This window comes from Equus caballus, chromosome 18, assembly GCF_041296265.1.
Source record: "Equus caballus isolate H_3958 breed thoroughbred chromosome 18, TB-T2T, whole genome shotgun sequence".
Classification (NCBI taxonomy): domain Eukaryota; kingdom Metazoa; phylum Chordata; class Mammalia; order Perissodactyla; family Equidae; genus Equus; species Equus caballus.
In genome coordinates this window covers 65,059,543-65,085,957 of record NC_091701.1, presented here as the reverse complement: position 1 = coordinate 65,085,957, position 26,415 = coordinate 65,059,543, and the positions used below count along the sequence as shown (strand labels likewise).

At 35.7% G+C, this 26,415-nt stretch overlaps 1 protein-coding gene and 1 long non-coding RNA gene across 4 annotated transcripts in view; one reads left to right on the top strand and one right to left on the bottom strand.

Moving 5' to 3' along the window:
• Positions 1–4,130: 4,130 nt before the first annotated feature.
• LOC138918800 (uncharacterized) lies at positions 4,131–24,782 on the bottom strand. The gene is made up of 3 exons (XR_011428562.1): positions 24,668–24,782; positions 19,575–19,649; positions 4,131–4,783 (listed from the first exon to the last, which is right to left on the bottom strand). It is a non-coding gene; the product is annotated as an uncharacterized lncRNA (long non-coding RNA).
• TFPI (tissue factor pathway inhibitor) overlaps positions 24,470–26,415 on the top strand; it is a 76,078-nt gene continuing 74,132 nt past the window's right edge. For 2 of the 3 annotated variants that reach the window (XR_001378769.3, XM_005601627.4), the window contains exon 1: positions 24,547–24,859. The gene's annotated coding sequence lies outside the window, so the exon portion shown is untranslated. Of the gene's footprint in view, positions 24,860–26,415 lie in introns of all 3 variants that reach the window. The other variant, XM_014732571.3, reaches the window with a different exon arrangement.

The window sequence follows — 26,415 nt, the reverse complement described above, 5'->3', positions numbered from 1 at the left end:
CCAAGAATCTTAGAGGAGGCCTATCAGCTCAGAGCAGCCTTCGCTTCCAAACCCTCTCTCACTTCTTACACTCACGAGTCCCGTGGCACCAATCCAACTGTTAGCGAGGCTGGAAACACAAGCGAGCTGTATTTGGTGAATGCTTGATGGCTACGAACTTTGTCTGCAACAACTGCCATTTTTCTAACTCCATATTTGTCTTTTCTCAAATCAATTTATCAAAAATATTTGTAGGAGATATTAACTTTTTATAGTTTATGTTAAGAAATACTTGTTTAGCCTTTATTATTATTTATTTGTCTTTAGCTATTGCATGGTGTCCTTTGCCATATAATAAAAAATGTACATAAATATATCCACCTTTTACTTTATGGATTCTGAATACCTTTTATGTTTAGTAAGACCTATAGAACTTCATTTTTGTACTATCATCCTTGTGGAATATTTATTCATTTTCTTTACATTTAAATACGTACTTCATTGACATTGTTTTTGAAATGGTGAAGAACCTGGCTTTCCCTCTGCCAGATGATTAACTAGTCCCATCAACACCATTTATTAAATAAACAATCCATATCCCATTGAATTAAAACATTTCCCTTACAACACTATATTAGATTCTTTTATAGGCTTTCTGTCTCTTCCAAATTGCTTTTTATATATTCTACAAGGTTACTGTGTCCCTTAATTAGACAGTATATTTTCTTTTGCATGCAGTGTTTTCATACTCAATTTTAATATCCAGTAAAGCAACAAGAGAACCTCTTTCGATTCTTCTTGATAATATTACTAGGTATAGTTCTTCTGAGCGATAAAATCCTATTCAAAATCTAAGGTAAAATCAAATTACTATGGAATTGCTTGAAATTGTTTGTTGATTTTGTAATCACTTTTATTCAGCTATATGGTTTCTCCACTTTGGCCGGGTCTTGTTTAATGTCCATCAGTAATACTTTGAAATAAATTAGATGTTTTCCATTTTTGCCATTAAATTTATTGATAGGTATTTTTATCATTTACTATTTATTGTTTACTACCATAACAGGATATTTTTATTTTCATTTCTCAGTGGTAATTGTTAGTAGAGATAAAAAGCTACACTGACTTTTATGTATTAACCTAAACAATCAATAAACTTCTTTATTGATATACTCAGTTTCTTCACTTTTCTAGATACACCCGAAGTTATCAACATCTAAGAGTAAGTTTCTCTCTCTTTTTTAATGCATATACAAATTTTTTTTATTGTCTTGTTGCATTATGTAGGACAGCACTGTCCAACAGAACTTTCCATGATAATGGAAATGTTTTAAATCTTCACTACCAACAGGATAGCTGTCAGGCACACAGGGCTAGTGCAGCTGTGGAACTGACTTTTAAATTTCTTTTAATTTTAATTAATTTAAATTTAAATTGTCATATGTGAACAGCAGCTACTGTACTGGACAGTGCACACTAAAAACAGCAAAAATAATATTGAAAAATATGATAATGGACATCTCTGTCTTCTTCTTTTTTAATTATTGCAGCGTTTCACTGTCTTATATGTTTGCTGGTTTATCTGTGTGAGTGTGTGTGTGTGTGTGTGTGTGTGTGTAGGAATATTCTTCAATGTTTTTAAGTAGTTCCTTCCTTTCCTATTACTTAATAAAGTTTAGAAATTTAATTCAGATTGGATACAGAATTTTAGCAAATATTTTTTGGCATACAGTTTTCTTTTTTAATATACATGTAATTACTTAAGATCAGTGTCCTAATTTTAAACAAAACATATTTCTGTCTAAACTCTTTCTGCTTCTGGTGTTCTTTTCACACTATGGAAATTTATTTTTCTAAACAATGTATTTAGAAAATTAATAGTGCTAAGTGGATTATTCTAGAGTTCCCTAACATGTTATAATATTAAGGTTATGATAAATGCATAAAGCGACATGAGAAACTTCCCATTTTTCTATGATCTAGAATACTTATTACACAGAGCTTTAATGTTTAGATAGAGCTCAGTTATAAAAAAAAATAAGCGCCTTGTGGCTCTCTTAATATGAGATTTCCAAATATCTTTCCAATTGTTTTCTGTAATTTATTATTATTATTTAGTAATTGCTTTCCATGTTTTTGCAGTTTAACTTTTGATAGTTTGTATTTTAATAGGAAAATATCTATTTCTTCCAGACTTCCTAATTTATTGCCATGGTATTGCTCATAATGTTTTATGATTCCCTCATTCTTTTATCCGCTTCCCAAAGTTATATCTATTTTATCAATCTAAATATTGTAGAATTTTGCTATCTCGTAGTTCATTCATCAGTTTGTTAAGAGTTTATCGATTTGGAATTTTTAAAGAAACTTTTGGCCTGTTGGTTTTGACCATATTGTACTTTTTCTATTGAATTATTTCAGCAGTCATGGATTTACCTTCCCTGTTTCTTTTCTTTGGCTTCATTTTTGTTCTTTTTCTAATGTTTTAATTTGGATACTTCATTGGTCTCTTACTGTTTTCTTAAACGTGCATTTGGTATATTACATCAGTCTTGTAATGAACTGTTTTAAATTTTTTTATTTTTCTAAAGTCCCATTTATGGTTTGATTTTCTCTTTGATCTAGACACTTTTAGAGTAATTTTTCTAATGTTTGTTATTAAATCTGTTATGAATCATTTTTTCTTATTTCCAATTTTATAAAAAATTCAATCAGAGAATGTGGCCAGTAGAGCTTCTACTTTTGAGAAAATATTAAAGTTTCCTCTTTGTACCAATATTTAATCTACTTTATAAATATTCCATTTACTTAAGAATTGATATTGGTCTGTAGGTCTTGGCAGACGTGGAGTTACCTTACACACATGTCTCTACAATATAAGAGAGTAAAACTGATTGAAACCCTCCAGCTGCTGTAACTTTTTTTTTTTTAAAGACTGGCACCTGAGCTAACAACTGTTGCCAGTCTTCTTTTTGTTTTTAATTGCTTCTTCTCCCCAAAGCCCCCCAGTACATAGTTGTATATTAGTTGTAGGTCCTTCTAGTTCTGCTATGTGGGACGCTGCCTCAACATGGCATGATGAGCAGTGCCACGTCTGTGCCCAGGATCCGAACCTACGAAACCCTGGGCCTCTGAAGCAGAGCGCAGACTTAACCACTCAGCCGTGGGGCCGGCCCCTTTCTTTCTTTTTTTGGTAACTTTTGATTCATCGGGCATTCCAGGATGCTCTGAGTGAGCATGGTGTTGGTCTGGAACCCTACAACTGGGACATTTCGGCCCAATGCAGGATTCTTCAAACAGAGAGACTTTGCTCAAACATTACCCCATCAGCCTAGTGGATAATTTTTTTATAACGATGCTGCAGTCTGAAGCTCTGCCCACCCAGTCCTTCCTCGTTTCTGTCTTTCCACTTGGGTTACAACTGCCTCTTAGTTTGAATGCTCTCCTTGCCTCCACCTGCTCCCTTCCGCGTATCCTTCACTGAGTTTACCCACAGTGAATCTTTTGTATATCTATTCTTGGAATTTTGTTTCTTTGAAGACTCAAACTGATTTTTGAGTACCCAGATAAATATGGAGATTTCGATTTATGACTTTAACTTATATGTTGTTTGGTGTGTAAAGATTTATATATGTTATACGTTCTTTATGTATTTATTGTTACTATTACGTGATATCTGTCAAATGTCTTTATCAGTAACATAATATATTATGAAGAGCATATGGATTGAGATTGCTGGGAGAGAGTTCTCTACTTTGGAACATAGGTCACACTGGTTCACTGATTCAGAAACAAGAAACAAATAAAAAAATTTTGTAGTAACTTAAAAAACTGTGCCCGTCACAGATGGTAAGTTCCTCGATATATGCAAGGACAGGAAAAAACAATCCTGGCAAGAGCAAATGAAAAGCAAAGCTCATTCAGTGATGCATCACAGGAATTTCACAAGTAAGCAAGTTACTTAAGTGTATAACCAGGACTATTGCTTAGAGGAACCATGAAACAACCATTCTCTTATACGAAGTACATGTTCTATGTGCATTTATGGTCTGTAAAAAAGATAAAAGAGAAGATAATCAATTGAAAGTTCTATGAAGTAAATTGATTAAACAGCATCTAAAATACTGGAAAATTAGACCAGCGACGGAAGATTAAGTGATATGGATTTATTCTCTCTGTTAAACACCCTGAATGAGATTGGATAGTGGTTTGAAGTACGTGAAAGCTTTTTCCAGATGGAACGGTGACTGTTGAAGAGGAAAGAGAACAGAGTCTAAAGGATTTATGTCCCATTTAAGGAGTACTTTCCTGGAAAAATTGATAAACATAAGAACATACTGATGTTGGAAACTGCAGATTTCCTCTTGTCCGCAGTCATCCTGAAAAGGACAGGCGACTCCCAAGTAGGTTAATACGTTGGCCTGGTGTGAGACAAAGTGGTGGGAGTTACACAGCTACAGGCTCCATTTGACGCTATGGAGCAAATATCCAAGGTAGCTAATGTACAAGTGAAGAATTCTTGGTCCTAACGTGGATCTTAGAAGGCTTGAATCTAATTCCAAATTTTTCTTGTTGACTAACCTGAGGCCTAGAAAAGTGGCAAGCCTGCATAGTGCATAGGAGCTTGGGCTGAGGTATTGGACAGAGAGAAATAACTCAACCCCCTAACAGGTGGGAGACATCGATATGTGAGACTGGATGGTCCACGGTCTCAGATGGTGGTCTAAGAAGGCTTCTGGAAGAGTAAAACCTGAGTCGATAGGTAGAGCTGAGGCAGTTTTCATTTTAGGCAAAAGGCAAGTATCTGCAAAAAAGGGGCATAAAAGTCAGTCATTTCTTTTCCCCAAGCACCGTAAGATACTCAGCATGCCTAGACTATAAGGCACAATTGGGGATTATGAGAAAATACCTCTAAAGGAAAGGCAATTCTTAATTTATGAAGTACTTTATAAGGCAATATTGGGAATTTGTCTTTTATTATGAAGGAATTTGGGCTAATATCTTAACAAGGTCAGGACAGTGCAAGGGGACTGCATGGCAGTAATTGACTGCATTTTCTCTAGAAAATCTAAAAACAATAATAAAATCAACTTAGTCCTTTGTTTTTTATTATGCACCAGCAATTCTAAAACGTCAGTGATGAAATACTTCTCCCAGAAAAAGATATTTTGTTGGTCTAATTCTAAACAATTTCAGCAGTCATTGCTGAATTTTAATAATATGAATTTTATTACTGGAAGATTATATTTTTCAAAAACAGCTGCAATGGTGTTTCTAGTTGTACACACTTCTAGAATTTTGTCAGTCTCCCATCAGTAGGTGGTAACTTTTTCCCCTTCGCTTGCCTTCGTGTGGACTTTTGTGAATGCTTTCTTGAGTAGAATGCAGCAGACGTGATGCTGTTTGTGACTTGTGAGGTTAGGTCATAAGTAGGTCTTTCTTGTAATGCCTGCTTTTGGAACCCAGCGCCCTCACTGTGAGGAAGCTGGAAGTCACTTGCAGAGGTTACATGTAGATGTTCCTGTTGACGCTTGACCCAGGCGACCTTAATGTTGTCCCTCTCAGCTGACCAAACTGTAGACAGGTTTCTTCCTCACTATAGTCCCTTGACATTCCTCTCTTTAGAGCATTTATTTTAGAAAACTTGCAGTTGACAATTCTACCTCTGCCCTTTTGAGATGTAAATCTTTTCCCAGCCTCTTGCCCATTTTATAACCCACGAAAGTCTTTCTCAAGGACCCTTTGAAATGCAACCTTAAGAAAGATAGCACCCCTATTTCCTAGTGTGTGTGGGAGTGTAGGAGCCTAACTTTGATAAATACAAATTAGCCAACACAGATGACCTAATCCCGTTGACCGAACCCTCCCCTGTGTCCTCTAATACTTTTCCATTGGCTCACCACAGCGCTTAAAAGCTCTCTTGCCTTTTGTTTCAAGGGAGTTGAGTTTGATCCTTCTCCCTGTGGCAACAGTCTTCACCTCTACTGCAATATTCCTGAGTAAAGTCTCCCTTGCCTGTTCAACTCCATCCAATGCAATTTTTCTTGGATTCACTCTGATGTGAGGTCCCCAGTGAGAGCAAGCAACTGTTCAACAGGTGAGTAAGGGAATCTTCCATTTCCAGCACTCAGCTGTCCTCATGGCTGCACCGGCTGGTGCCACTCGGAACAAATGCAAACAGTCTTCACTGAGACCGCCCATGTTACAGATGTGCAAATTAAATAAATGACTGCCATGCTGTAAGTCGCTAAGGTTTAGGGTGGTCTGTTAGGTATCACTAGATAACCAGGATAGTAAGCTTCAAATTCGCACAATTTTGCTAATAGCCCTTTTATGAACATTGTTTTTTACATGAAAGTTAATTCTGTAACTCCCAGTAACACAGAACACCCAGTTTACAACTGTCCAGAATCATCCCAACACACTTTCTATTCCATTTGGTTCTCTGACTCCTAGAAAATCTCATATTCCTGCACTTAAGGAATAGATTCAAAATAAACAGTGATAACACGGTGATTATGAAAAAGAAGAAACAGAACTAACATTTCTGTCATTCTATGTGACCACTTGGAGTTTGTATGTGTGTGTGATTAAACTTTAAAACACTGAAACAAAGTACAAATTGGGAAGAATAATATTTTTTGATAAGTGCAAATTTTATCCCATGCATGAAAATTTTTACTGGATTTAAATAATATCTGTAAAACTACAATGCATTCCTTCTTTTTGACTGTTAATTGATTATTTATTCAGGAACTAAAGAACAGATCAGGAAATAAAACATTACGTCAGATTTATGATGTAGCGGTTACTTAAATTGTTTTATAGATGTTTCAGTTGTATTAAAATTCATTTATTAATTATTAGACACTTATTTGCATAAAAATTTTTATAAAGTTGTAAAAAAGATGACAGTCCAAACTCTTAAGTAGATATAAAATCCATTGTATAAAGTATTGTGGTTTTTTTCTCCTATAGAAATCTGAAGGAATTTGTAATCATTCGCAGTAATTTTGTATAACCAGCAACTGGTTCATAATTACTCTAAATTTCAGAAAGAAAATGGAATGGGACAAGGGTACCAACGTGAAATAATTAAAATGAGCTTTTCCCTGAAAATTTTATTCTAACCACTATGCCACACCAGAGATAAGTGGGAAAACCCTTTCAGTAGCCAAAATAAATATTAGAAAGTCAGCAAGTTGAAGATTTCTTTTTTATTCTCTACAGATTAAGTCTTAGGTGACTAAGTCCTCCTTTTCAGCCCTACCATCCATGGAGGACGTTGTGAGGCCCGGTCTAGCCTGCCCTCTTTTCAGCACTTTGCTATCCTCCTCACAGTTGATATTGCCACTCCCCACAAAACTTGTCTTTTCTTATCAATCCACGGAGTTCAACAAGGGAAAAAACCCACAATAGGAAGCAATTGCAGCAATTTCTGAATCTAGTTTGGAATATCCAAAGTCTTCAATATTATGTATAACTGAACTTCATGGTCATATTTAAAATGGTTTTGCCTTATAGCGAGGGAGATATTAAAGAATAATTCCCTCTGGTGTCATATGCTACGTGGACCACTGGAATGCTTACTTTAGATCATAAAGACGGTGGAACTATACCTATCTTGTGCTTAGAACATAGTAAGTGCTTCACAGATATTTCTAAAGTTGATTCATCAAATAGTTACATACGGAGTGACATGATCAAAGTCTTACTTATAAAGGATCACATTGATATTCAGCTTGGAAACTAAATTAGAGAAAGCTAAGACCGCAGTTGGGGAGACCAGTATAGTAATTGTTGGTTAAGAAATGAAGAACCAAGGTGGTAGCTGTGGGGATGAAGGAGATGGAAAAGATCAAAAAAACTGTTTAGGAGCTATAATCCACAGGACATAAGGGAGAAGAAGGAGGTAGAAACTTCTAGAGTATCAAGAAAAAGGCTAGATTTAGGAAATTAATGATATCGTTCAGCTTTATACATGATGGTCTAGAAATGTCTCTGAAATATCCAAGTGGATATAACCAACAGGTGATTGTATATATAGCATTTGTATTTAGAAGACAAGTATTAAAAAGAGCAAAATATTTGGAAACTAATACATATATGGTATATTTGATACCAAGGAAGTGAGGGTGATAACTCAGGTGCAGTCTTTAGGTGGAAGAAACAAGTGTATAAAAACTTGGGGAAAATCAGCAATTACTGAATGAGCAGAGAAAGAGAAGCTGCAGAATAAGACTGAAGCAGAGACTTAGAAAACCACTTGGAAATTTCTAGAAAGAAACAGTGACTCCTCTCAAGTTGTGCAAAGAGGTGAAGGGCTGGAGTTCAGGATGGTCATTGCAAAGTGTCCATGTGACTTAGCAAACAAGAAGTCATTGCAAACCTTGGAAAGAGGGCCCTCACTAGAGCAGTGTGGGTAGAAAGAAGGTTGCTAGACTGGACTAGATACTGGCAGATGCAGAATTGCAGATAATTATTGACTGTTTCAAGAGTCTTGACTGTAAATGTCTGGAGAGGTTATAAAATACCAAACAGGATGCAGGTCTAAGGAAGAGTTTGCTTTCTTTTTTAAGATGGGTGAGAATGATTATATGACTGATAAACAGACAGCCCTAATGTGGAGAGATAGTGATAGGAATACTTAATAGAAGATACTCCAGGATATGAAAGGAAATAAAATTAAATCCACATTGAAATCTACTGGGAGGATACTGAGGATTTGCTCATTCAGTATTTATTCCAGCTTCATTTTAGTATTTCTTTCTATACTGCAGAGACAGGAAAGCTTAAAACAAATCCCAGATTATCTCTTAGCTAGAATTCCAAATGTGTTTTAGACTCCATAATCAAATACACCCCCACAGGACTTGCATCAGAACTGAGATTACTGATGAGGGAGGAAGGCGGCACGGTTCTCTAATGGGTGGCGCATACCGTGGAAGAGGCAGCGTGGTCTGAAACCAGCAGGTGTAATGGCATCACGTTTGTGTGTGAGTGTGTGTGCCCATGCACGTGTGTGTTGGTGTTTGGAAATAGCAACTACAGAGACAACAGACAAGTATTTCATTACAGAAAGAGTTGCTGGCATGTTGGCAGCAGTTCTGCTACTGAAAGTTTGCATTAGAGTCTCTTTTTTTCAGCTCTCTCAATGATTTATAACCCATTGAGAACACTGTAATAAATATATTTATCCTTTCCAACTGTCTTCATTGTGATATGATCGACATACAAAAATCCGTGCAGATTTAATGTATACAACTTGATGAGTTTGGAGATAAGCATATCTCTCTGAAACTATCACCAGTCTACGCCATAAACATATGCATCACCTCCAAAAGTTTCCTCTCTCCTTCTTTATTGTTATTATTATTATTTCTTTTTTGTGATAAGAACACTTAACATAAGATCTACCCTTTTAGCAAATTTTAAGTATATGATACAGCATTGTTAACTATAAGCACATCCTATACAGCACATCTTAGATTCTGTTCTCTTCAACTCAGCCATGACATAAGTTCTCAGTACAACTTAGAAAAGAGCTTTGGAGAGTGAAAAGACTGCTGGTGGGGAAGAGGAAATTCCTGTTGGTGACACACAATCTGGCAATCTCCTTTTTATCTCAGAACAAAATAAGACCTTCAATTGAAAGTAAAGAGGAAAGTGTTGAGTACAGACTTGAGGAATATTATAAATATTTTAACTTTGAGTTGGTATTCAAAAACTCCTGGGGGCTGGCACCATGGCTAAGAGCTAAGTTTGCTCACTTAACTTTGGTGGCCCAGGGTTTGCTGGGTCAAATTCTGGGCACAGACCTACACACAACTCATCAAGCCATGCTGTGGCGGCATCCCACATAGAAGAACTAGAATGACCTACAACTAGGATATACAACTATGTTCTGGGGCTTTGAGGAGAAAAAAAAAAGAGGAGGATTGGCAACAGATGTTAGTTCAGGGCCAATCTTCCTCACCAAAAAGCACACTTAAAAAAAAAAATAGCATCACCTCCTTGGAGAATTCTGTCCTGGTTTCCCATCTAGGAAACAGAAAAACCAAAGAAACTTACCTTTGTCCTTTTAATTGTAGTCTCTTGTTTTAAAGGGAAATGTAAATTCCTGAATTAATGGAATGCAATAAAAAAGATTCTGATTGAGGCAAAACAGTAGAAAAAGTTAACACAAAACTTTTTTGCAAGAAATGCATCAAAATACTGAATAAAAATATAACTTTTCTGATACAGTGCATTGCTGTGTTTACAGGAAAGAATGAGAATACCTTAGGGGCAGAGGGAAAAAAGCAAAGAAGGAAGTGGAAAGAGTGAGCTGATTTTGTGGCTGTGGCTGAACCTCGCACCTGGTTTTACATACCCATGGGGACAAGGAGCAAGTTTTGAGTCTATGGGAGACAGGAAGTTAGAACTGAGGCACCTGCAAAGAACTGAGACTCTCCAAAGAGTTACCCAATTACTGAAAAGGAAGACTAGGGAAATATCTATTCACTGGCACAAGTCAATCGTAAAACTATTTTGTTGGGATTAAAGCAGGAAAACAAGTTTCCCTCGATAACTTAAAGCAATGAGCGTGCTCCTCAAGTGGGTTTGATGTCAAATTTGCAAAACTCTATGGTGTTGAAAGGCCAGTAGAGGTGAAAATTAAAGCTTAAAAATAGATTCCATTAAAAAGCTTAAAAATAGGTGAAGTTAGTGCCATCATGGTTTTTTTTTTTTGGCAGGTTTTGCACTACACGTTGGTGCCACTTTCACGAGAGTGAGTCATATCCTTGACATCATAGATTGTATATTTCTTCTAAGAATTTTCCAGTAATGGCAGGAAATTGTGTTGTTCAAATAAGTCAATGCATTATGACAATTTTATGAAATAAAATTCTTGAAAGAAGAGTGCAAAAGGTTCCCAGGTGGGATAATAGCAGTCATTTTGAATACGTGGCATATGCAGATGCACAATCTCTGAAAAGATATACAAAATGAGACAGCGTTCTCACAAATAATCCCACTGTGGAGGTGAGGACATTTCCAAAATTTTTTAGCATCATAAGTGATCACTAGCAGACATAGCCATAGTTTTTAGAGTCCTAAAAACTTCAAAAAATAGAAAAACATAGAAAAGAAAAAAAGGACCAGAAAATAAGTATGTATAAAGTCATTAAAGACAAAACAACAAACTAAAAGCATAAATCAAAAAACACAAAATTATGAGAAAAGGCACAGTTGACAGAAAATCAAGTAGAACTTCTAAAATTAAAATAGTCACTTCAATTAAAATCAGCCAAACAGCAGATTAGGCACTGAAAGAATTAGTGAATTGAGTATGAGACCTTGAGAAGTGACCCAGAATGCAGCACAGGGAAATAAATGACATTTACTTCCTATTTCATTGAGAAAATAAAAGCCAACAGAAGAGAACTTCCATATACACCCACCCCCCCATCTGTTTTGCAACTGTACCTGTATGCGTACTCTCCAAGACCAGCTACATAATTTGGGGTGGGGGAGGGGGCAGTGCAAAATGCAAATACCCACCACTTGACCAAATTTCAAGGTGCTGACAGGAGAGTGTTAAACAAGCACAGGACTCTTCTCTGCATAGCGTCCTGTATGACTGCACCAGTCTCACGCCCATGAAGCCAGCCTTTAACTCAGCCTTTACTTCTGTTTCTATGGATGAGCTGCCTGCTTTCTAGCTAAGGTCAGTACATCCACCAGATTATTAAACTCCAGCTCCTCTTATCTATTCAAGCTTATTCTTCCCAAATTAATTTATTAATCCAGTGCAATACCAGTCAACATTAATTTTTTTCCAAAGAAATAGGCACATCAATATTAAACTTTACATGCAAGATGTAAAGGGCAAAAAATAGCCCAAAGAACTTTGTTTGAAACAGAAAACAAAGAGGAAGATGAAAATATTCATTGTATTATGGAGGTAGAATTTTTTAAATAAGATTTTAAAAGCATAAGCCATTAAGGAAAAGGTTGATATATTTACCTACCTCAATATTAATCCTTTGTGACAAAAAAAAACAATCTAAACAAACTAAAAAGATAAGATACATTTAGAGAAGGTATCTCCTATCCATAAAACCAATAGAGGATTTTTTCCAGAATATGTAAGAAACATCTATTGTTTAAACAAGAACAAGACAGAACAGAAAACCAAACATTTCAAATGATTAAAGGATATAAACAGCCATTTCTCAAAAGAGTAAACCAATAAACATGAATACTTCCTCACAAGAAATCTAAGAAATAAAAGCAAACGAACAATAAGATATCACTTCTTAAATATCAGATTGGCAGAAATCAAAAATTCTGACAACACTTTTTGGCAAGCATGTGGAAAACACGTACTCTTCTATAGTGCTTTGCTGAGACAACTTTGTAGAGAAATTTAGCAATACCTTGTACAATTAAAAACTGTTTATTCTACGCCCCTGCAATTCCATTCTTACATCTCTATCCTGAAGATTTGTACAAGGTGTTATGTGTAAGAACGTTCCCTGAAGCAAAAACAAATGCAGGCAAGCTAATCAAACAAATGCTCGGTAGAGGACTGGAAAAAATTAGTTGTACTTTTTAATAAATGGAATAGTATACCATAGTTAAAGTGAAAGAAGATCCACACATATAAACATATATGTCAGAAGTATAATGATGTGTGACAAGGGAAAGTTGCCAAAGAATAAGTCGAGTATAAATTTAGGGACATTTTTCTAAAAAGAAGCAGTTGTATAAATTATTTGTTTAAATATCATATGAAACAATGAACAACATCATAAATGGGAAAAATTCATCCCAACTTCTGGATATCGACTACTTCTAAAGAGGAAGAGAGACTATGGAATGGACCGGAGTTAAGGTGGTTTCAGACAAAGTAAAATAAATTTGGGTCCTGATTGGTTATGAGTGGTGAATGCTGTCCACAAAGCATGAATACAACAAATATCAGGAGAAATGGTCCAAGATGGAAAACAGCTCCCTAACCCATGTGCCATAAAGGATTGTTAATGCTCACTGAAGATTATTTCCGTGCTTAGTGACATATGAGCAATGGAGCCTGAAATATCTTCCTAAAGTGCATGCATTACTCAGTTGTCATCCATTTTTGTGAAAGGAAAAGTTGACTTTAAGATAAACGTGAAAAAAATCTAGATGATCTTGTCATTTATGCATTTCATTACTTAAATTTTTGTGAGAGAATGAAAGCCGAGTATCGTCTTTATGCTTTCATTGTTTAGTCTGACTTTGGTTATAATGAATGTCACCTGGGTTCTGAAAGACTTCTACATCGAAAGAGCGAAAAATGACTGTTGCCAAAGAAGAAGAAATAGATATTCTCCTGAGTTCAGGTCGGGGTTTGGCAGGGATCCCACCTTCTGAGCCGTCATAGTCAGTCACTAATATATGGATCTGACACGATCCTAATAGAACTTGGAAAAAAATCATGCCATGAAAATACTCTTTCCTGAACTGGCTTTGCTGTTAATGGAACTGAATTTGCAAGGACAGTCCTTCTAATTAACCTTGCTTTTCTGTGTGTGCAAAATGGACAGCAGCTGTTTATCACTATGTTTCCAGGGGGAAAGAGAGGATGTGGTTTTGCGATTGTTTCTTACATGTTACGGTACCAATTAATCAAGCTTATCCCACTGACTTTCCAGAATACCTCCATAACTTGAAGCAAAATTCTATTTAAATTTATATTTTCCTTCTTTCTTTCTTTTTTCAGTTCTACTCATTAAATTTTGAGGATCCTATTGGCTGCATTGAAATTTTCCTACTATTCTCCTGCTTTCTTTTGCCCCCTAAACATATTCCACAAGGTCAGACCTTTTCTTCAAGGCTTCTGACAAGTCTGTCTGCAGTTATGACTTCATCCTACCAAAGCCACATGTCAAGTCAGCCAAAATTTGTCATGTCAATGAAGAAAATTGAGTAAGTTTATATGTGCCGTTACATGGGCAAAAGCTATATCAAATGCCTGAATATGTCCCCTGACCCCCTTAGTGAATAATGTACTAAAATGTAAGTTCCAAGAAAACAGGAATGTTTATCTGGATTGTCTGTTGCTATAGTTCCAGTGCTGGCATGTAGTAGGTGGTCAAGAAATTGTTGGTAAATGGATGATTCAGGAAATGCTCTGTTTGTATTACAGTGAAGTGGGAGGAAGAAAGGCATTATGATGACCATATGTTCAATATTAAAAGTCGTTAATCAATTTAGCAAACTAGAAGATTTTTTATCCTACTTAAACATACTTCATAAAGATGAAATTGTAAGATATGTTGTAAAGCCATAATTTTTATATAGCTGAAAGTTGACAAACTACCAAGACATCTCAATTAAATTTTTATTGTGCATATTTGGATATTCAGTTAATTGGCCAGTGATGCTTGGGTGAATAATAAACTAAGTACATAAGTAAATCGTAAGTATTTACATGTTTATTCCATACCACTGATCTTTTTGCCTTTATTTCAGCAAAATTAATACTTATGTTATAATTAAAATTGTCACATAATTTAGTTCTACTTTATTTAAGTGTATGCAACTTGAAATTTTTGTCCAAAATGTAAATTAAATTAAATCTAAACATTTAAAAATTTCATGTTTTCAAAAAGTTTTCTTGTAAAGCATTCAAAATTACTTATGAAAACACAAATGCAGGATCATATGGTAGATCAAGTCTTAATTTTCTGAGAATACTCCATATTGCTTTCCATAGTGGCTGTACCAGTTTGCACTCCCACCAGCAGTGTATGAGGGTTCCCTTCTCTCCACATCCTCTCCAACACTTGTTGTTTCCTGTCGTGTTAATTATAGCCATTCTGACTGGAGTGAGGTGATACCTCATTGTAGTTTTGATTTGCATTTCCCTGATAGCTAATGATGTTGAGCATCTTTTCATATGCCTGTTGGCCATCCGTATATCTTCTTTGGAGAAATCTCTGTTCAGATCTTTTGCCCAGTTTTTAATTGGATTGTTGGTTTTATTTTTGTTGAGCTGTATGAATTCTTTGTATATTTTGGACATTAACCCCTTATCTGATTTATAGCTATCCCACTGCTGGGTATTTATCCAAAGAACTTGAAAACGCAAAAGCATAAAGATACATGCACCCCTTTGTTCATTGCAGCATTGTACACAATAGCCAAGACTTGGAAGCAACCTGGGTGCCCAAGAAGGGACGAATGGATAAAGAAGATGTGGTATACAGACACAATGGAATACTACTCAGCCATAAGAAATGATGAAATCCGGCCATTTGTGACAACATGGATGGACGTTGAGGGCATTATGCTGAGTGAAATTAGTCAGAGGGAGAAAGTCAAATACCATATGATCTCACTCATAAGTAGCAGATAAAAATAAAGACAAACACATAGCATTGAAGATTGGATTGGTGGTCACCACAGGGGAAGGGGGGAGGGGAGAGGACAAAAGCAGTAATTAGGTTCACATGCCTGGTGATGGACTATTATTAGTTTTTGGGTGGTGAACATGACGTAATTTACACAGAATTCCAAATATATTACGATGTACATCTGAAAGCTATATAACGTTACAATCCAATGTTACTGCAATTAAAAAAATAAAAAACAAACAAAAATACAAATGCAAAGTGAAAACTTTAATCAATATCAAAATTTAGTATAAAAATTCACGACTGAAATTTTAATATAATTTTTGAAAATCTCTCATTAAATGTTTTAAGAAAAATAAAACTGCCAGTAGTTCTGGTGTGCACTGTTCATCTAGTTGCCAATGAAAAGAATTATTACACTTTATATGTTACATATAGACCTACATATTAACAAATCTCGGAGTTATATGAATTGTCTAATGTGACAAACATTCCTCACGCTCCAGGTGCAACTGTTGCAAATACTTCACTAATTTGTGTGTTCCTCCAGGAAGAGGATTGGAATCAAATGAGAGGCCAGGAAACAGACACTCTGCACTACTGGGAAAATAATCCTTAGCATTGTAAGATCTTTTCCATTCCTGCTACCTGAGAGAAAGGATTTTACAAAGTAATTATTTTGATTTTGTATCTTAGCGAGCATTTCTACCACTCACATCCTCTCTGTGCACAGAAGTAGAAACATAGGGTAGCTGACAATGGAGAAGCCTGCAGACGACACCTTGATTAAGTGACCGAAGTGAACAATCATCATCAGTAATGAGACAAACCACAGTCAAGCGCCCTGGATGGAATGAAATGCGAACAAAGCAGCCTTACTTCTGGAACAGTTCAAGAAGAAACATACAATCTAAATGAATAATGAGGAACTATCAGGCAAACCTAAATTAAGGACATTCTAAACTTACTTGTAGTCCTTAGAAGTGTCAATAAAAGGCAGCCGTGTATATATATATATATATATTTTGGTGAGGAAGATTGGCCCCAAGCCAACAGCTGTTGCCACTCTTCCTCTTTTTGCTTAAGGAATGTTGTGGCTGAGCTAACAGCTTGTGCCAATCTTCCTCTGTCTTACGTGGGATGCTGCCACAGCTTGTAGTTTGATGAGTGGTGCTAGGTCTGTGCCTTGGATCCGAACCTGCAAATCCTGGCTACTGAAGTAGAGCACACAAACTTAACCACTATGCCACTGGGCTGGCCTCAAGGCAGCCATATTTTTTTAAATGTTATATCTCCATGTGGTAATATGGAATAAACTCTAAGATGTATGTTTTAAAGTTTTTAAAAAGCTGCAGAATGGTATTTCAATTTTGAAAAAATATGTATGTATATATAAAAATAATTCCCAAAATGACAAAGAAATAGTTAATAGTGGCCACATCTAGGAGTAGAATCAGGTGGAGAGTGAGAAAGATGTTTATTTTCTACTTCCCACTTTTCTGTACTGTATGATTTATTCTGAACCTGAACAGACATTTTACCTAAATTTTTTAAAAAGTAAAATAATTTATTTAATTCCCTTGACTATTGTAAATTTTGTTTTTGAGTCTCAGAAAATGGAAAATATTGTCAGGCAAAAATATTACTGTTTTTAATTTAGTCAACACAAGGGTGATCATAGATCATGATTCCTGAGGTCTCACGCTATCCTTGTCATTAACTACTTATGACTGTTGGGCAAGGCACGTCAATTCTTTGGGATTTAATTACTCATCTTTATAGATGAAATTTCTTGTAATCCTACCGTTAAATACTCTTAAAACATAAATTGTCTTATACAACATGTTGTCAACAGAGGGCAGTAATTAACCACAAATAGTTCCATGTTTTCTATGAGCAAGAAATGAATCATTTTCATAGAATTTGAGGGAAAATAGTATTCAAAATACCACCATTTTTTTCACTATTCCTGAAAATTTTGATCACATTCCTGTTTTCTCCCCTTCAAACAAACTCTTCTACCAACCACCTGTCTAAAACAACTTCAGTCCTTTGCGTTAGGAAGATAAGACATGACAAAAAAGAGGAGAATGTAAAGTGAGTTTCGTGATGACAGAAGGGTCCTTGTCAATGGGAATGAAGACGTTATTTACCCTCTGCCTTCTGATCACTTGCACGGTGGATATTAATGCAGTTGTGTTCACTAGAAAGATCACAGACGGGATTACTACAGACTTGGGTTTGAAACTGCTTGACTGTTTACTGTTGTAAATGCTAAACTCTGGCCAATTGGATTAAGCTTTCCAATGTTCAGATTCCTTCAAATTAAAATAGTAACAATAGTTAATTTAGAGGATTGTTTAAGGATTAAAATAATTATTTGTAAAAGGTATAATAACGCTAGGTATATAAATAGGTGCTCAATAATGCTTATTATTATTATTCTCATTATTATTAATACTGTTAACTGTTATCGTACAGATTTCCTTGTTTTAGTACAACTGAGTCTAACAGTAGAAGAAATATTGCATTTTATCCTTAAACATATATATGTATGTATATATAAACATATATACATAATATGTATATATTCCTTTAGTAAATAATGACTAAAATTTTGTTTTCTTGAACCAAACTTTGGAAATTTGGTACAAGTTTTAATTAAGAATAAACATCGGTTTAGCTTTCATCTCAATTTTAAGCTTTTTAAAAGAGAAAATTTGGGGGCTGACCCCGTGGCCAAGTGGTTAAGTTCGTGCACTCCACTGCAGGTGGCCCAGTGTTTCGTTGGTTCGAATCCTGGGCGCGGACATGGCACTGCTCATCTAAACCACGCTGAGGCAGCGTCCCACATGCCACAACTGGAAGGACCCACAACGAAGAATATACAACTGTGTACTGGGGGGGGGGGGGGGTGGTTTGGGGAGAAAAAGGAAAAAAAATAAAATCTTAAAAGAGAAAAATTTGAAAATACTTCAGTACAGTGGGCATATTACTTTCCTTATGCTAAATGATGTAGCTCAATTATTGTGACCTAAGATTGTACAATACTTTTGTAACAGACAGGTCACTTGCATAGGAAGTTTTCACAGAGGTAGATGTATGTGAAACCCCTGTTATTCATCAATGAAAAGTAAAAGAGGTTACCTCTTTATTCATGTTTTAAAGATACGAATATACTTTCCAGATTCTCACATAAGGAGTTAGACAAGTGAACTAAGTAAGATTAGGAAAAAAGCCACATTAGTGAAAGTGAAGGTTCTGAGTACTCTCCCATGCTATGCAATAGAATATCTGATTCTAGAAATCCAGAAAGAAATAGCTAAGAACCAACTTGTTTTATTTTTCCTCTGAGACATTACACTAAATATGTATATACCACTAAGTAGCAGTAATTTATTGTGAAATGCAATGCCTAAGCACAGATGATACAAAGATTAGCTTTCCCTATTTTCTTAGTTAATTTGTTTTATCTGATGAAGGAAAATCACTTGCCCAAGATGTCTGCCTGTTAATAATGCTGGTGATGACTGAGAGTCCTGTGGAGAACCTCCTGAGAGAGCTGAGCGGCGCTAGAGCTTCATTACCTCTACTCCTAAATAACCACTCTCATTTTAAAATTAGCAAGAAATATCTGGTTAATCAGAAATATGAACTAGATAACACATAAGTAACGTAATGATTCCAGTACTCAAGTTTGCGTGTCTGTATTTATTTTGAGCTCCATGTGAAAATTCAGCCTAATTTGAGAAGAATTTGTTTTCCTACAGATGGAGTCAGCTTGCTTGTGACCATAAAATTTCTGAAAATGCCTTTGTTATTACTCTATTGCATAACACGGGAGAAAGGAAATCTACAACATATTTCAAATTGATTGTTGTTTAGTTTTGTTTATCCTGCTGCTTACCATCAGTAAATTTCCAGAAAGCATCCTCTCCAAATTACTTTATATTTTGCAATGAAATCTAAAGGAAGCAAAAGAAGATAGGGTGCCAGGAAGACAGAGGGCATGGGGTCCAAGAGTCCAATTTAGTTTAGTGTCCAAGGTTACGTAATGTAGTAATATGGATGCGGTCAAAATAACGTCTTTGAGGGAAGAGAGTATGCAGCTAGGGAGTATACTATTCATTTCTCCTTAAGTTATGCTTGATAGCAAACTACCCCAAAATCTACAGGGTTTTTACCAAGAAAGCATTTATTTTCAATCACCTTTGTGAGTCATCTGTGTGACCATTTCTCCTTTATTGTGATCCAGTTTGAAAGAATAATCCAAACGCAGGACATCTGGCAGAGAAAATGGAAAAAAAATCATTGAATCATAAAACTCATAAACGTTCCATAAAGCTCATAAAAATCTACTTGGCTGTTGCTTATTTTTCGTCTGCTCATTCTATTAGCCAAAACTGGTAACGCAGCAACACCTCATGTCAATGTGGAGGGAAATGTCCTCTTCTTACTGGTTACTAAGGAGGGACCCAGAGGGAGGAGCACCAAATATGTTTGAAGAAATAAGATAATCTACCACAGAGAGGGGTAGGAAAAGAAGCAAAGTAGACCCGTTCTCCCTGACATATATCCAGTTGTCCCTGCTTCCCTATGAGATGGATTGCTTTTGGAAATCTCCATTTAGATATTAAGAAAATTGAGATACTTAATGGTTTAAGAAAAAACTATCCAAAGGTTAATTAATCATGCAGATACTCTGACTTTAAACCCATACTTGATACCGTGTATGTAGGCATCTCAACTATTGTTAAAACGAGCATGATACTAAATTTGGCTAAAAATGAGGCAGCTGGATTGTAGCTGGTAGTATTTTGATTTACCACTACATGATATATTTTTCCATTTATTTTTGTCCTTACTCTTTACCCTCCTGGGCAGATAAAGCTGAGAGCAAAGAGCAGAGGCTTCACATGACTTGTTGAATAGATGTTTCAACCCACAGGAGAGAATATCTTCTTGAAAGCTACAGCTTTAAATTGCAAGAACTAGTGTCTAAAGCAAGAACAGAGTTTTAATCCAAAATCTTGGCCAAACTGTAATAGACACGACCAGGCTGAATGAGTTGTCTCTCAGCAGAAGCCAGTGAGGACAGAGGACAGCAAGTGGGCCAGATGCCCTTCCCAAACACTTCCAAGGGTTCAGGTGTCCTAGAAAGAAGGGAAGGAGCAAGGATAGGGGGCATCTGGTTTGCCTGGGTTTACCTGAAAGTGACAAAATTTTGACTGGTAATTTAGTCAGTAGTAAACTACTTAGAATAGGCAAGGTTGCATTTGTCACATCAGCAAAAATAGGGATTTGAGAGAGAGATTAATTTTGTTAATGATGAAGTTTAGAGGCAATTTTGCCCCTGTGTTTGTATATGTCAAATCTATTACACAGAGTTTCAATTAATACAATTTGATAAAGCCTAGATGCCATTCCTTTTTACATCTGAAGTCTGAAAATGTACATTGTTTCCAGTTGTTGATCAGTTTTCAGAAATTCACTTTGAGAAAAAGTGAACCACAAGCAGTACATGGTTTAGATTCTGGATAATAGGATGACGACTGAGACAAGAGTGAAGCTCAAGGACTCATCCTTAACCTAACCCAATGAAAGACCTTTGCAGTCACACTTCATGTGAAAAGTAACTGGTTGAAATATGCAATAACGGAATATCTAATCTTTCACATACTTTAGAGTAGAGAGAAACACGTGGAATGAGTGTTAGATGTTATAAAATTTAACTTTGTTTTGGATAGTTATCAAAACTTCTGTATAATTTAGTTTTTAACATCCTTTCTAATTCTGATGTTCTCTATTGTGCAACAATGTTTACTCTTCTCACAACGCTTTTAAGGAACCAACTTCCTTCCAGATTTGTCTCACTCATATAGTCACCTGAACTTGTTGAAACATTTGATATGTTTGAATGAACAAAATTCTTAATGGATAAAATTAGGAAATGTTTCCTGATACTTAGGACAAGTAAAGAAAAAAAGGACAATTTTTCTATCTTGGACAAGAAATAAACAAGCTCAAAGAAAGAGGCTGGAACGTTATTCTAATTGTGTGAGACTTGAAAAGAAAAAATTAACAGAGAATAGTTAGGAATGAAAAGGACAGTATCTAGTATTAGGTGGGTACTTGGATCATCCAGATGCTGATTATAGACAGAAGTCTAAGATGCGCATAGTGAAATTGTTGTTGAGACATTTTTTTTATCCAAATAATTTAGACTTAGAGCTGTACACAATGGAATGGCAAACTGGTGAGAAAACCACAAAGAGTCACGTAAGCCTCAGGAATAGGAAAGCTGAGTCCACAGAGCCCGTAAGTGACAGCATCAAGCTGTCTTATCTTAAGATAGTTTACCATCAAGTTCCCACATTCTCATCATTGCAAGAATATTCAAGTTTGTGTAAGTTATGTGGAAACAAAATGATGAAAAGTTTTCATTGATGCCAAGTGCAACTTGAATATGAAATCGATTATCTCTGGGAAGTTAATTTCAGCTCAGCTGTGACGTTTTCAGGTAGGATTCTTTACATACTAAAAGAGATTACTTAAATGACTTTAGGAAAAAGAGGAGTTGATTACAAGAATGTATGTTCTTGAGTACTTAGGAAAACTTGAACTGAGCCTGGGAAAGGGCTTCCCCGTAGAGCTCAGGCATCGCTCTCTCCTCTCTCCTGCTGCTTTCATTCCTTCCATGTTCTCTCTAAGAGGTTACACACTCTCTTCCATTTATTCTTTTCATCATTCTCTCTCAAATAGCTTTCTCCACATAATCATCCTGTGCACCCCATAATGGCCGCCAGTCCTTTCTCTATGTCTGCTTTTTAGTTAAGAGCTTGGCATCTACTGTATACTTTTTCTATAGCTCTTAGTTCAAGTTTGGAAAGAGGAAAGCTGAGTTTACCTCTATCTGAGCAGAGCCTGTAGATTGGCCAAAAAATTAATCAATGTCCACTCCAATCCCAAAACAGGCAACTTCTCTCAACAATCTGAGCAAGAAGGGAATATTGAATGTGCTTGAGTTACAGGGTATAAGGTGTCAAAAAAGAAACAGGTCCAAAATGGAGTCACTTGTGCTAAGCCCCACATCAGAAAACCAAGACATAATACCTAACCTAATTGTAGTGTCAACCTCTCCAGGAATGTGACCTTAAATGTCAATCTGGAATTACCTGGTCAGCACTAGTGAGGTAATCTGCCTCATAGACACCTACCTTCTCCCAAAGGAAGGTGACCTTGCCTGAGACAATCCATTTATTGCTAGAAACACTCTTCTGCCTATAAAACCCTTTCATTTTGTACAGCTCTTCAGAACTCCTTTCTATCAGCTAAGATGGGATACTGTCTGAGTCATGAATCATTAAATAAAGTCAATTAGATCTTCAAATTTACTCAATTGAGGTTTGTTTTTTAATGGAGGTAATAAGGGATAGTAACTACGCAGCAAAGTTTCATGGTTAAAAACAAAATTTTAACACACAGAGTTTTGTTGTGGTATAAAATCCAGAACATGGGTGAGAAAGAAGCATAGAAGAGTATTTAAGCATCTGTGCTCTGAAATCAGCCTACATGATTTGAATCAGAGCTCCACAAACCTATACTCAACCTTCTTAAACCTGTGAAATGGCCACTGAAAGGGCATAGAATGTATCACCCCAAAATATGCCTCTTTGGCATATGGATTAACTTTAGGCTAATTATTTTTAAGAAACAGCAGACACAAGAGAAGCTCTGAAAACTAAGTAAAAATTATCCTTTTGTGAGGGACATTTACATGTGTAGGGGAAATCTTCACTTGCAAATGTATCTCCCCCTCTTTAATAGGAAGAGGAGAATGACTGAATCTGTAAAAGCTTGCCGATGGAGAAGGCTAGGACCTAAATATGCATAACAATTTTACTCCTGTTTACCGTGCTTTTCCAGATAGCATCCCATAACTGGCTCCCTCATGCTCTGACATCTTCCTTTGTTTTTAGCTGGAGATGTTATTTAAGGTGGTGGCTTGAGCTATTTCGGAGAGTTACTCAGTTTTCCTGGGTATCTCCCATGTGTACACAAGGTACACGTGTTATTAAACTTCTGTTTGTTTTTCTCTTGTTAATCTGTCTTTTATTACAGGGTGGTCTCAGCCAAGAATCTAGAAGGATAGAGAGAAAATTATTTTTCCTCCTCCTCTACACCATACAGAGAGGACTTTCTTTATAACCTAGTTTTGAGAATTAAATGAGATAATGTATGTGTCAGACACTTAATAATTATTCAGTGAATATTAAAAACACACAAGAGGAAAAGTTACTCCTTACACAGAGGTCAAAGTAAAGAAGCAAGAACAGTTGAAGGCACAAAGACAATCTGAGATGGAAAAATCAAGAAACTGAAAGATTTTCTGATCAAATGACTTCAGCCTTCGCGGCAAAGTAGATTCTGCCATCTTATGAAATGTCTAGTGGTCTTAGTCTGATATGACCATAATTCCATTATGGAAATACAAAAGGTTAACCTCAGTGATAGCAACCTACAGCAGAGCAAGCTGAGTGACATTAAGTATTCACAAATTGTGTAAAATAATAATAATATAAACAACAGCAATAAACACAATAGTCAACATTCATTGAAGGTTTGCTATGTATGGGGGCCTGTCTTAAGTGCTTTATATATATTTATATGTATTAACCATTTACTACTTATATCAAACCTAGGAACTTACATTATCATCATTTTAGGGAAAAAGAAACTAAGGCACAGAGAATTTAAATAACTGACCAAAGTTGCAAAGCTAGCAAGTAGCTGAGGCAGGGTTCACAGCCTGACAGTCTGCAACAGACAGAACAGTATATTGCCTCTAATCAGAGGGAACTTCCATAGTCCTCAGATTTTTTTTGTAAATATACTGACAATGTGGATGAAATCATTTAAAGAAAGACAAGAAACAAACTGAAAAAAAAGTTCGTTTGGTTAAGTAACAATGTAATGATAAATATATAATGATTTAAAAATATATAACTGGAAAAAATGTTTTCTTTAAAAAAAAACTGATTACGAAAAGAATCCTGGAAAGTAAAAGAAATATTCAAAAATAGTAATTGTGAAATCTTAGTGTAAGCTGTTTCCTTTGTCTGTTTTCTCCTTACTAGAAAAGGCTTTTGAAGAGTTTGGCGAAATTAGCCTAAATACAGTTAGAGTGACCTAAACAGGAAGCCTGGCAAGTCCCACCGCAGTGATCGCAGAGCCGGCTCGGAGGCGCCCTCTGCTCCAATAGACAGGGGCGACTTCGTGCTGGATATCCGTCAAATTCTTACCTCGCCCTTACTCTGCTGGTAGGATCAGATTGCATTTCTTTCATTACTCTTCACTTCCCAGTTTGCTGATCTCTTTAAAAGAAGCAGCAGAAAAGATAAATCCTCTCTTCAATGCCTGGAAGGGAAAACAAAATAACCTCAACGGCGCTTTGAAAAAAATCTTTCCAAGAACTTTCTTCAGAGATTTTACTCGTGAGTACTTGGCAATATACTTTCTAGCCCATGAGAAATAACTTTTATTTCTTTTTCTTGGGGGAAAGCAGGGCACTGAGAAGTAAAGAGGGGTGAAGGAGGAGCATTGTCTGTAACCCCAAAATGAAAATCGGCTCTTCTCTGTAAACAAAGTAAAATATTGCAATACAAGTTGTCAGCACTTTGCATTCAGTTCTTAAACAAGTATATATGCAATTTAGGTTTATGCTTTTAAGATCATAGACATTTTTGCAAGAATTTGGTCAGATGTAGCCTTTTTTATAATTTCACCTTGTAGTGGCAATTCTGTAGTAATTGTCTCTGTTTAATTGGAATTTTCTGAAGATTTGTTTACCTTTAAATATTATTTAGTAATGTATAAAAACTATAACAGAGACGGTCTGGAAGCCTTATGTTTAAAGAAACTTCTTTTATTTTCATTAATTGGTGATATTTAAAACGAGATGTAAACATTAGCATTCTTATAATCTAAATGTTTTACGCCTGCATTAACTAATATCTCTAAGGAAATATTTACAAGACTCCAAAGACCAGAGCTCCTATTCTAAGATACTTAAATAAGAATATATGACATCACGTCTATGTATAGTGCGATTATGTAAAGTAAAGCAATAGGTTACATACCTACACGATGTACTGTCATGTTCTTGTTGGCTATGAAACCATATTAAACTTTGCTTCTGGTAGTAAAGGAAAGCATATAATATAGAAGTACACAACCACAAAAACTCTAATAAGACAAACAATTATTATGGAAGAAGCTTATTTGCATAAGAGTATTAGCAAAAAATAAGGGACAAGAGCAGTACCATGGAGAAAAAAAGAAAAGATAAGCCACAGCCACACTGTGACTCAGTGCTCTGGAAATTAGTCACAAAATGACTTTGTGTAATATGTGATAAACACAAAGGGCAGAACCCAAGCAGGAAGCATACAGCTCAGAGAGTCATATTTTGTGTGTAAAAGCATAATATTCACGTCAAAGGGGAACAGTTGTGTCAATTTTGAGATACTGCAAAGTTTTTAAACCTAACAAAATCTTTTCATAAAACATTTTTAGGATTCTTTTAAATTCATCCTTCTAGTGCATGATTATTTCAAGACGTACTGTCTATATCTCATCTGCTCCTTAAAGTAAGGGGTGAATTAACTCTTTGAAAATTTATTGGAGTATGAAAAATTAATTTGGGGCCTATAGGTTAATAAAATGATATACAATATTCATGGGGATCAACAGAGATTTAAAAATATTAATGTAAATATAGATAATATTATAGACATAAAACTTTAAAATACTTAATTTTAACAATTTTGAATAGTTACATTGGGAAATCAGATTTGTCTTCTTCAGGTAACCACAGAATCTTGCTGGAGAACTTTATTGACGTCTATACTGCTATTTGGTTCCGTTCTCTATTGGGTATGCTGAATTGGACAAGTTTTTTTTTTTAAAGGTACAGTTTGATATCTTTAAGTGTTTGTTTTACCTCCAGTGACTAGGTCAAACCCCTTTTGGGAAATGTAGCTCCTGTTCA